The sequence below is a fragment of the Squalius cephalus genome, assembly GCF_949319135.1.
Source record: "Squalius cephalus genome assembly, chromosome: 17".
Lineage (NCBI taxonomy): Eukaryota > Metazoa > Chordata > Actinopteri > Cypriniformes > Leuciscidae > Squalius > Squalius cephalus.
In genome coordinates, this window is record NC_137138.1 from 37,171,001 (window position 1) to 37,184,125 (window position 13,125).

Sequence of the window (13,125 nt, forward strand, 5' to 3'; positions counted from 1 at the left end):
ACATATTATGTATGAGGAAATGGCTGGGAAGACAAGGGGAGCAAGGACTGTGTGTTCTGCAATGAGAGTTGGGGGTAAATAAATAATGTTGCAATGTGCTGCTGTTGCTGCTGGTCAAGCAAATGTTTGTGCTTTGTTTCTGTTTGATATAATTGTAAATATATCTATTAAAATACTGATATTCTGGTCAATAACTCCTCCCCGAACTCCCCGCTGCTCTGTATCTGGCTCTCTCATTGGCTGTCGGTCATCGCCGATGTAGTTTTGAGTCAGAACACTTTCACACAGCAGGATTGTGAATCGCCGACAGGTCCAGATATTCAGCATGCCAAATATCTCACGGGCGTCGGCGACTCGTCGGTGATTCTCTCAGATCACGTCTTTGCTTATTCACACTGCGTGATTGTCACTCGCGTGAACGAGCACCGATTTGCCTGTGATTTCGGGCATTTGTCTGCGATTTCTCAAAACCTGTCAGCGAGCCAAAATCGGGGCTAAAATCATGCAGTCTGAACTCGGCATTAGTTAGTCTTGATGATGATGAACTACAGACTACAGACTTGGAAGAATAAATCTCTTCTGCTTATAAGATCCATCTCAAGTCTCCTGGTCTCTGCTTCGATGAAAGAAAACTTTCCAACACTGGATTAAATATGGAAATATAAACTTTAAATATGGACTTCTCTTAGGGGTATGGTGTCTATCATATATGAGAACATCCAAAGAATCGCTTCCCCATCTCTTGATCGTATAAAGAGGCAGTGGGAGGAGGAGCTGGGAGCAGAAATATCGGATTTAGCTTGGTAGTGGGCAATAATATGTGTGCAACCATCTTTGGTATGCATTAGACACAGGCTTTTGCAATTTAAGGTACTTTACAGGCTCCATCTTTCTAGGAGCAAGCTGGCTAAAATGTACCCACGGTCAGATGCAATATGCCACAGATGTAGTCTGGAACCAGCAGACCTGAGTCACATGTTCTGGGGATGCCCCAGATCAATAAAATTCTGGACAGAAATTTTCAGAAAGTTTTAATTTATATGCAACAAAGATCTTGATCCCAATCCTCTGACCAATCCTCTGGGTAGTGCCAGAAGAAATGCAGCAAACAGGGAATCAGATAGAGCTCAGAAAACTGATTCTTCTCAGTTGGACAAAGGCAATGCCATCATCTTACAAATGCTGGGTGACAGAGGTGATGTTGTGTCTCAAACTTGAGCATCTTAAATTTACTATTCGAGGTTCCTCTGCAAAGTTTTATGGGGTCTGGCAGCCCTTTTTATCTTATTTTGAATCTATATTGTCCAGTATAGTATAATCATTACTATTATTATATTTTCTTATTTATTATTATTATTATTATTATTATTTAAGATTTTTTTTTGTTATCATTATTATTACTATTTTTGTATACCCTCACCCTTTTCCCTTTGCTGTAGGGGTGTGTATGTTTACGTGTTAGGATGTGAATATGCATGTGGATCTGGAATTAATGTTGTATGTGTTTCTGTGTGGTAGTGATTGTTGCAAAAACGGAAAAATCTATACAAATATTTGTATAAATAATATACTATTAAGCCTTTCATTCGGACAGCCTTTACTTGTCTGGTTGATCTTCGGCTGCATTTAATTCTGAGGAACTAAATGATGGGAAATGGATAATACCTCATTATTCGGTGCCTTCAGTGGTCGTTCTGCCAACCCCACCACCTCGGGTGCTTCGGGGCACAGCAGTCTCCAGCGAGTTCTAGTCTCAGGCCCCGTTTACACGTACATGGCTATTTTGAAAAACGGAGACATTTTCCTTCGTTTGTGCCCTTCGTTTACACGCAAACGGTGAATTCGCCACGATTCTTTCTAAAAACTGAGCCATATCGCATTAATTATCGCAGGTGATACGTCCATGATAATTAATGCGATATGGCTCAGCTTGTCAGTTAACTACGGCTCTGTGTTGTAAATGCCGCTCCATCTGAAAGCAGGTGATGGCGATTTACTACTAATCAAGGAACCGGTTTTACTGACGAGATGTGCCTTACAATGTTATGCGATATATCGCCCAGCCCTTGGTTTATGGTGTTTTAATAATAATAATAATAATAATAATAATAATTCATTACATTTATATAGCGCTTTTCTCGGCACTCAAAGCACTTTACATTGAAGGGGGAATCTCCTCAACCACCACCAATGTGCAGCATCCACCTGGATGATGCGACGGCAGCCATATTGCGCCAGAACGCCCACCACACACCAGCTTACTGGTGGAGAGGAGACAACGATAAAGCCAATCAGTATATGGGGATGATTAGTAGGCCGTGATGGACAGAGGCCACTGGGCAAATTTGGCCAGGATGCCGGGGTTACACCCCTACTCTTTCGAAAGACATCCTGGGATTTTTAATGACCACAGAGAGTCAGGAACTCGGTTTTACGTCTCATCCGAAGGACGGATATACGGTTTTACATATTTGTGCAATTTTGGCTCAGATTTCATTCTAGTTATAAAACAATTCTAGAGATCTACCTTAATCTTTCAGGTAGTATTTGTGCCATGTTTACTCTTTTTGTACATGAGATGTTCACTGTCCAGCCAAAGCAATTTAATGTGATAGTTGTCACAGCTGTTAGTTTATATACAATGTTTCAATAAGTAAAAGTTTGTATTATTGTATAAAGGGAGATGACTCATGTTTGCAATTACAAATGATGTGCACAACCTTTTATTTTTACATTTACATTTATTCATTTAGCTGACGCTTTTATCCAAAGCGACTTACAATTGCTATATATGTCAGAGGTCGCACGCCTCTGGAGCAACTAGGGGTTAAGTGTCTTGCTCAGGGGCACATTGGTGTCTCACAGTGGATTCGAACCCGGGTCTCTCACACCAAAGGCATGTGTCTTATCCACTTATCCAACTTTATTCCAAAGTTTCAGTGAATCTCTTGTTTTTTCAAGCTTCAGGATGTCCCTTACATTAACAGCATCTGCAAAAACTACATATTGTGATAAGAATCGAGATCTATCAATATGGAAAAACATATCGTGATAAAAAAAAAAAATCCATATCGCCCAGCCCTATAATAATAATAATAATAATAATAATAATAATAATAATAATAATAATAATAATAATAATAATTAAAGCTGCAAGCAGCATTTATCGGGGTTCAAGCAGTTTTAATTACAAAAGCATCAAAAGTTATTAGGATTTATTTAGCAAGCATCTAACCACTGACATAATAGATGGAAAAGAACATTTACTGCCAATACAGGCAGTTTACCATGGGAAATATATGGTTTTAAAGCTTTTTAACAGTTATAGTGCCACCTATGGTCAGGGGCTTGTTCTTCGTACGTTGCTTAAAACATCCGAGATCAAATGAGACATCCAAGATGATTTCATCGTGCTAATCATGATCCGGCTAATTGGGTTCTTCGAACTCACCTGCCGTATATGATTAGTATAGCTGGATTGAGTTATCTAAGATAACTGCACGTTCACGCGCCGGCTTAAAAGGGGATATGTATCTATAGTAGAAACATTGATCAGCAACGCTGCCATTGGCTGCTCAGCGTGGCCAAAGAGCGCGCTCAGTATTTCTCCTCAGCAGAGCAAGATAGTCGAAGTTTATTCTGAATTTTAATGTTTAATCAAAAAAACGCCAGGGAACACCTCAAAGTCTGCAAAAGCCAGGAGAGAGCGCTGGCAAAAAGTAGCAGACCATTTAAATCCATTAGAAGTGGCCATGTTAGATGTTTTTATCACTTATTAGCCTATATTTTTGCATTTTAATAATTTCATAAATATTTTGTTCATTGTAATGTCAGAGTCACCACACTAGAACATGGGAACAAATAAAAGTGAAGTACAAAATATTCTACATAATGGTATTTTTTGTTATATTATAGTCTCTTCTCTTCTATAAAAGGCACTGTTAAATAAATGGTTGTCTGTTTATAAAAGCAACCAAGAAAAAGGCTGAGAAAAAGAAAAGATCTTAGTAGCCTATACTGTAATTTTTTTTTGCTGCGTTAAATTAAGGCTGTATAGTCATTTCAACTGTTAAATCTTGAGCAATGATGAATTGCTTTGATTTGTGAAAGTGAAAACTGATAAACTTAATTATGTTAATGTTAAAGGAGCTGTATGTAAGATTGTGGCCATAACTGGTACTGCAATCACTGTATCCCCTCCCCCTCCCCCCTGACTCAAGGTTGCCAGATATGTTACAGGATCCAGCAGGAACGTAGGCTGCTATAGCTGTGGTAACTAGAGCAGAGCTGGCAACCCGGATGCCAAAACACTACTGACTTCGTGATTGGTAGATAGGTGGAGGGTGGGGCTTCAGGCCAAAACACAACATGACAACATCAACATCAGTTGAGGGCTGCAACTTCACTTTTTAAATGACAATATCCTGGCCGTACTACTGTTGTCAGTGATATAAGTATTTGAAATGAACATAATTTCTTAATGTCTAGTGACATATCAGGGCCATTTTATGATTAATTGAAATACATTTCTTACATACAGCTCCTTTAATGTAAAACTATTTATTGAAGAAGAGTTCAAACAGAGTTATTGATCACATTTTTCCCAAGTGTAGTTCATTGTAATGACATTGTGTTTTCCTCTTTTGTGCACTTTTACATAATACACCAACACTTGTTAACTTAAATGGACATTTTCTAAAGAAAGTAAGACTTTGTAATGTCCATTTGTTTCCATTGCACTGGACAGTGAAAAACCCTCTCAGATACCTGCCATATCGAGGAACTAGCCTACCTGCAAGTGCATAAATAACTTTACTTAATTTATACTTGTATGCTTCATGGCTGCAATAAGTTGCAGGATTCCACATCTACACAAAGGCCTACAGAAGAGTCTGCACAGACAAAGGAGACACAGGCCTACAGGTGGGCAGTGGATAGACAATTTTTCCTTTTTATTTGTTGCATGAGACATGTGTCTAATATCTCTTGTTGCAGGCACTTGACCACTGGCTTCTCTTTACAAAGAACAATTGAAATCCACTGGCTTTTCTTTACAAAGAACAATTGAAATAAAACTCAAGGAACTAAGCATATTTGTCTTTTATTAAACATTTAATGAAAAGTGTTTTTTTTTTTTGTGGCAATGTTGTGTAATATGGCACATGCAGCAACGTCACAGGCCCTGTCAGGTGTGCAACCCTCAGACTTTTCAGACACTGATATATTCCCTTTAGTTAGCCAAAGTTCATTTCATTGTGTGCCCTTGTCCTATAGAGCTGCATTGTAACTGGTTTGGGTCAGGGAATGGGGTCATTAAAGGTCTGCAGGCAGGAACATGTCATAATCACCTATGAAAAAATGCAGTTCTGTTAGGATCAGCATAAATGTATGTAATACAGTGAGCTTGATATTTAATTGTGGAACTTTTCTTACCACTTTTCAAATAATGTGCATAAATGTGAATCTCTGCAAATTCTTAAGTCATGCACAGATCCTGGCCATTTTGCTTTCACATTTGTAATATGGAAGATTGGATAGCCTATGGAAGATTTGTCAACTGCCTTTTTTTATTTGATATAATAGTAGGCTATTAATCTGGAATATTAAGAATCACAATAGTAATTCTGCACATTTACATTGGGAACCCCCTTTCTGTTCACATAATCCCCTTCATTGAGGCCTTGATGGCAGTCTATGGTCTAGCATAAGCCTGAGTGACATATACTGTAATCAGCATGGTCATGATTGCATGATCTTCATAAAAAAATATTTAAATAGTCTAATAAATAAAAAAATAAAAAACTGCTTAAAAAAACTGCTTTACAACTTTTGGTCTAAAGTGGCTTGGAAATGCCACAAAAAATAAAAATAAAACTGTTTTTAAAACCTAAAAGCCCCAGGTAAACTCCGAATGACACGACAGACAGCACTTTCCATCAAGTTATCCGCATCTCCAATAGTGTAAAGGAAAGAGACGCTCGCAAATAATCTTAGTGTACAGTTTGTGCTGTAGTCAAAGCCCGACTCCGACAAGTCGAAAATAAATGTGCGTTTCCAACAAATTAATAACTAAACGACAATCTCACGAGTCACGAGAATATATATATATATTTTCTGATATATATATATATATATCAGAAAGTGCACTATCGCGCTGGACTTCCCGTATCAGCTCCGTTTATGAGCCGCAGTCTAATCCTGTTAACATGAAATAAGCTGCTCGCGAGCAGGTTTAAGTTTGCGCACCTGTTGCTATGACAGCAAGTCCGGGATGAGCTTCGAAGAACCAAACAATCCAAGATCATGCCAAATCGTCAACAATCAAATCCAGCTAACTGAGTTAGCGACGTACGAAGAACGAGCCCCTGATCTCCATAAAATTTAACCCATACACATGTGTACTGAGTTAGGTGAATATATCTCATTTACTTCTTGAGTTATAGCCATTTTCGTAAAATAGGCCCCTCCCACAACAATTTACCATGATTCTAGCATGATTTACATAGTTTACCATGCTTTTATCTTAGTTTACCTTGATTTACCATATTCTAGCATGATTTACCATGATATACTACATTCTAGAATGATTTACCATTGTTTACTGTGATTCTAGCATGGTTTACCATAGTTTATCATGATTTATCAGTTTACCATGATTTACCCTGTTCTAGCATGATTTACCATGATATACCACGTTCTAGAATGATTTGCCAGGATTCTAGCATGATTTACCTTGATACACCAAATTCTAGTATTATTTACTATGATTTACCATGTTTCTAGTGTGATTTACCATGATTTACCACATTACTAGCAATTATGTGTAGTGTCAGTGCCAATGAAGTGATAAACACTGACAAAATATGATTGTGTTATAATAGTTATTGTTATACAAGTTATTTTTAGAGTATAAATATGAATGTGAGCACATGTGAAAAGCACATGTGAAAAGACTTCATTAATCATTAGAATGGCCAGCAGAGGGCAGTAGAAGACCACTTATTTGCTCACTTTCACTTTAAACTTCATGATTTTCACCAGTTTTCTGCACTAAAGCAAACCAGTTTTTCCATGTTAAGTCAATAATGCATGCTTACACACACACACACACACACAATTCTTTTTAATGTTTTAGGATATGTTATTGAGAAAATGTATTTATTGGTCTATTGGTATTCATTTGTGATCTAATAATATAAAAAAGAAAAGAAAAAAGATTGCTTTTTAAAACATTTGTTTGTTTCCCAATACTGAAAACTAATGAAAAGGTCATGCGTAATGTTGCTGCTCCCTCTAGTGGACAGAGATATTATAGCTTCTAACTTACAGTTGAAGTGATTGAATGAATTAATGAATGGGAATTTGGTTTTTCACTTATAATCCGGGAACCAGAAGGCGAAAAGTTCTGAAACTCAGAGCATAGATAGTGCTTGAGGAGCCCTGTTGAATGAGACCATCAAGTTGTTTTTGGGCGATTGGGGCTGGGAGTTATGACCATTCAAATGCAAATCTTTTGGGGCTTTTTATCTCTTATCACATTCGTCAGGTTTACAACCTAGATTTACCCCTAGGTCCCAGATGATTCTGTCTTCATTGTGCTCGCCTGATTTCACACAAGACAGTCACTAGTCACTATGGTAGCGTTGGTTTAGATGTTCCCATAGCGTCAATCTCGGCACAGCGCAAGTTCCCTTGAAAGGGAATGCCTCGGTTTTAACTATAACCTCGGCTCCCTGAAGAGGGAACAAGATGCTGCGTCACCCTGACATACTTCTACAGTCGTAACCGAGGCATTTTGTCAAGGACTACGTCTGGATCTAATTCAGAACGATGATCAAAACATAGATGGAGTAGATAGAGTCCATCAACACCCCTAATGTTTGCACAGTCCTATAGCCTCTCCTGGGTCGACATTTCATTCGTTAACATTAGGCAGTTTTGATTTAAATGATGTTTTATGTTGATGATTGCATTATTTTACATATGCATCTCCTTACATGTGATATTGTTTGTTTCTGCTACTGTTTCACCTGTGTTTTGATCAAGAGATTCAGTACTCTTTCAGAAGATGTGTAATAGCACCCCTACTGTATAACAGTAAGTTTCTAGAGCTCAAGTGTTAATGATAAATCATGCTTGACATTTGTGCTAGCTACTGTATACAGGCCACCATACAGACTTAATCAAAGAATTTGCTAATTTTCTATCAGAGTTAGTACTGGCTGCAGATAAAGTACTAATTGTTGGTGATTTTAATATACTTATATTACTTAATATACACATACAATAAATGTGACTTGACTTGACTTATGGTGGCTCTACTATTTGCATTGTTCAAAAGACTAGGAGATCTGCAGGCCCTATCAGTAGCTTCCTCCTGCTTAGACTTTGCCCCAGGTATGATCAGAGCTATTTTGCACACCTCCTGTGACCGGCCACCCCATCGTACTTCCCTTCGCCGCATGAATCACGGTAGCAATAGAGAGGCTGCATCTACTATATCCAGTCCAAGCTCCAAAGATTTATGTTGGGCCAGTGGTGTACATTCTCCCATTTTTTTGCAAGTGTGGATATATGCCGGTTGGAGTATTGAGCATTATGAAAGGTTGGGTCATGCCGAATCGGGTCCCGGAGAAGGGTCTTTATTATTGGTCGTGAAACTGTCGGCCAAGGTGTGCGGCAGGTTTAGTTTCTGTTGTTGCAATTCACACCTCCAAAACACACCTCCTTTCTGCACACTCATTGCTCTGACCTGCAGCTCCTCCTGCAGACCTCATTTACAGTCTGGACATGGGTTCAACCTCAGGGTCGCAGGTCCTTCAGGGTTTACCTTGACGATGCACTGGAGCCGCTGAGCTCCTGACCCTGCTCCGCCCCTACTGTCGATGACACAGTAGAGCTATCGAGCTCCTGGCCCTGCTCCGCCCCTACTGTCGATGACACAGCAGAGCTACCGAGCTCCTGGCCCTGCTCCGCCCCTACTGTCGATGACACAGCAGAGCTACCGAGCTCCTGGCCCTGCTCCGCCCCTACTGTCGATGACACAGTAGAGCTACCGAGCTCCTGGCCCTGCTCCGCCCCTACTGTCGATGACACAGTAGAGCTACCGAGCTCCTGGCCCTGCTCCGCCCCTACTGTCGATGGCGCACTGGAGCCACCAAGCTCCTGGCCCTGCTCCGCCCCTACTGTCGATGACACAGTAGAGCTACCGAGCTCCTGGCCCCGCCCCTACTGTAGATGATGCACTGGAGCCGCTGAGCTCCTTGCCCTGGCCCGCCCTTTTCGCTTAGTTTCCAGTGGAGCAAAGACACAAGATGGCGGCGCACATAGATGCTGCGGCTTGGTGCTCTCTCAGTTGGTGCTACAGTTTGCGGGTTTTTTTGTGTGTTTATATATGTCCTGAGTGTTTTCTGTCAGGCCAATAACATCTACGGTCGGCACGATCTCCTTAAGATAGGAGTCTGTTATGAACAGAATATTACAGCCAAGTTTCTCTACACACACAATATACCGGAGGAGATAGCACGGCACCCCGGCTCCTCATCCAAGTGGATGCTGCACACTGGTGGTGGTTGAGGAGAGACCCCTGATATGATTGTAAAGCGCTTTGGGTGTACAGTAGTACATATGAAAGCGCTATATAAATGCCTCATTCTATTCTATTCTATTCTATTCTCGTGGATTATCATCCCCGCCTGAAAGAGGCGAAGGCGGCATCGAGAGAGGAGGCAGAAGCGGGGCTGCAGGGCTGGCCCACTCGCCAGGCTACGGAGGCAGCCACTTAAACCTCCGCTTCCTAGCCTGTTTCTCGCTAATGCTCGATCACTTGTCAACAAAATGGATGATCTGAGGCTACAGATTGCAACCAACAACACCGTAAAAGATTGCTGTATTCTGCTTTTCACGGAGACCTGGCTTCACCCACTTATCCCGGACTCGGCGATGGAGCTAACAGGCTACACCGGGCAGCGACAGGACAGGACGCAGAGCTCCGATAAGCGCAGAGGAGGGGGGCTGTGTGTGTACGTGAATAACAACTGGTGTACTAACACAGTAACTGTGGACAGTCACTGCTCCCCGAACTTGGAGTATGTGTCTGTGAAATGCAGACCCATTTACCTCCCGAGAGAGTTTTCTGTTGTCATGATAACAGCTGTTTACATACCACCGGACGCTAATGCTAAAATGGCTAGCAGTCATTTGCATAGCAGCATTACTAGCCAACAGAGTAAATATCCTGACGCTGTACACATTATAGCAGGGAATTTCAATCACGCAGACTTGAAATCAGTACTCTCTCATTTCTATCAACATGTTAAATGCACAACTAGAGGAAATAAAACTCTGGATAAGGTTTACTCTAATATCAAACTTGGTTATAGGGCTAAACCACTACCTCACCTGGGCCAGTCTGACCATTTGTCTTTGCTGTTAATTCCTGCATATGCCCCCCTCAGGAAAAGTACACCCAACATCACAAAAACTATTACAATCTGGCCTGATGGAGCCATCCACCGGCTGCAGGACTGTTTTGATAGGACCAACTAGGATGTGTTTTTACATTAAGACCTGGAGATGTTTACATGTTTACATTAAGACCTTGGATATGTTTACACTGGCAGAGGAACTGAACACTTTCTTTTCCCGCTTTGAGGTGGAACCAAGTATGGCAGCGACACCACACCTCACGGTCCACAGCAACTTCACCTTCACTGAGCATGAGGTAAGGCGCACACTGCAGGCCGTGGACCTGAAGAAGGCTGCTGGGCCAGATGGCATCTCTGGGCGTGTTCTAAAAGACTGTGCGGATCAGCTGGCTGGAATCTTTATGAGGATTTTCAACCAGTCCCTGGCTGAGTCCACAGTCCCACCATGACTGAAGTCCTCCACCATCGTCCCCCTGCCTGAAAAACCTCATATTTCCAACCTCAACGACTGCTGGCCAGTTGCACTCACCCCAGTGGTGATGAAATGCTTTGAAAAGCTGGTCCGGGGTCACATTACATCATGCCTGCCAAAAAGCCCGGACCCACACCAGTTTGCATACAGAGCTAATAGATCCACAGAGGACGCCGTAGCTACAGCCCTTCATGCTGCATTGTCCCACCTAGAGCAGCACGGGAACTACGTACGGATGCTCTTTGTGGACTATAGCTCTGCTTTCAACACCATCCTTCCTGAAAAACTGATGAACAAACTGATGGACCTAGGCATTCCATACCCCACCTGTATGTGGATTAAAAGCTTTCTCACTTGTCGCACCCAGAGGGTGAGAGTGGGCCATCACACATCTACGGCCCTTAGTCTCAGCGCCGGCTCCCCACAGGGCTGTGTGTTGAGCCCCCTGCTGTACACTCTTTATACGCACGACTGCACCTCCACCACCCACAACAACATCATAGTGAAGTTTGCGGACGACACTACAGTTGTGGGGCTCATCACTGGAGCAGACGAGTCAGCTTACAGAGAGGAGGTGAAACACCTGTTGGTGTGGTGTAGGGAGAATAACCTTCTCCTTAACACTGTAAAGACCAAGGAGCTGGTGATTGATTACAGGAGGGAAAAGAAGACTGACATCGCACCACTCATCATTAGCGGGGATCGGGTGGAGCAGGTGTCGGACTTCTGTTTTCTGGGTGTGCACATTGAGGAGGGTCTGACATGGAGCGTAAACAGTGTGAAGGTGCTAAAAAAGGCCCAACAACGACTAAACTTCCTGAGGGTCCTCAGGAGAAACGACATCACTCAGAGACTGCTGTTATCCTTCTACAGGTGCTCCATAGAATCTATCTTAACATACTGCCTATGTGTGTGGTTTAGCAGCTGCACAGTAGCCCAGAAAAAGGCTTTCCAACGGGTCATTAACACGGCCCAGAAGATAGTCGGTTGCCCCCTCCCTACAAAGGATGACCTACACAGTGCTCGCTGTGCTAAAAAAGCTCAGAGCATTATTAGAGACACTTTCCATCCCGGTCACTCCTTGTTTGAATTGTTGCCATCAGGCAGACGATACAGGACAATCAAATCAAGGACAAACAGATTTAAAAACAGTTGTTATCCAATAGCAATAATCACCCTCAATGCCATAAAAAAAACATACTTAAAACAATACCATATAGTCAGATTGTGCAATAACTATGACAGAATGAATGGTGGTATGTGTGTGTATCTCCAGTAGGATGGGGAGTATGTGTTGATTATTAATGTTTTTATTGATATTGTTTTATTGATGCACTTAACTGTCTGGCAGTTTTAAATTTCGTTGTACAGGTTACAATGACAATAAAGGACTACTACTACTACTACTACTAGATGATGCACTGGAGCCACCGAGCTCCTGGCCCCGCCCCTACTGTCGATGACGCACTGGAGCTACCGAGCTCCTGGCCCCGCCCCGCCCCTACTGTAGATGATGCACTGGAGCCGCTGAGCTCCTTGCCCTGGCCCGCCCCTACTGTCGATGACGTAGTAGAGCTACCGTGGCTGCCCCCCTCCCCTATCAGTTCACCGCTCTGTTACTGACAGTACTATTAGTTACTACAGCCTACAGTTTTGGTAGCTAGCTATGCCTTCGTCACGGAAATGCGTATTACCTGGATGCGATCACTTACAAAACAGATCGGTGTCCTTATTTAAATTTCTGAACAACAATCATATCAACAAGAGGTGGATTAATTTTGTGAAGAGCCACCTTGATGGAGAGCTGAGGATCACCACCAACACCCGCCTCTATGTTGATAATTTTACACAGGATAGTTTTATAAACTTTTGTCAGAGACAACTGGGATTCACTGATAATCCACTGTTACTGGTGAATGGGGCTGAACCGACTATCTCCCGCCTCGGCCTTCATCCTCCCGTCACGCCGACAGCAGGTGCCATGATCGGCAATGCGTGCCCGCGAGTCAACTTTCCCGCAAGTGGGCGTGGTTTCAGCGCAGCCAGCGGACACGCCCCCAGTGTTTGAGAGCAGAGACCACTGCTCATTTTTTCAATATTTTGATAGCTTATTTAATTTACTTGGCTGCATTTTTTATCATTCAAATTTGGCTGGATGGCTAATAACATATTTTTCTGTGGTGTGACAAACTTTTGTACTTAATTTTTACTTTACAGGGACTTTAA

General features: G+C 42.0%; 1 protein-coding gene across 6 annotated transcripts in view; it reads right to left on the reverse strand.

Annotated features, from left to right (window-relative positions):
* The window catches only part of LOC307174564 (uncharacterized protein), a 215,002-nt gene that overhangs the window by 137,811 nt on the left and 64,066 nt on the right, over window positions 1-13,125 (reverse strand). The gene's annotated exons all lie outside the window — the stretch shown is intronic.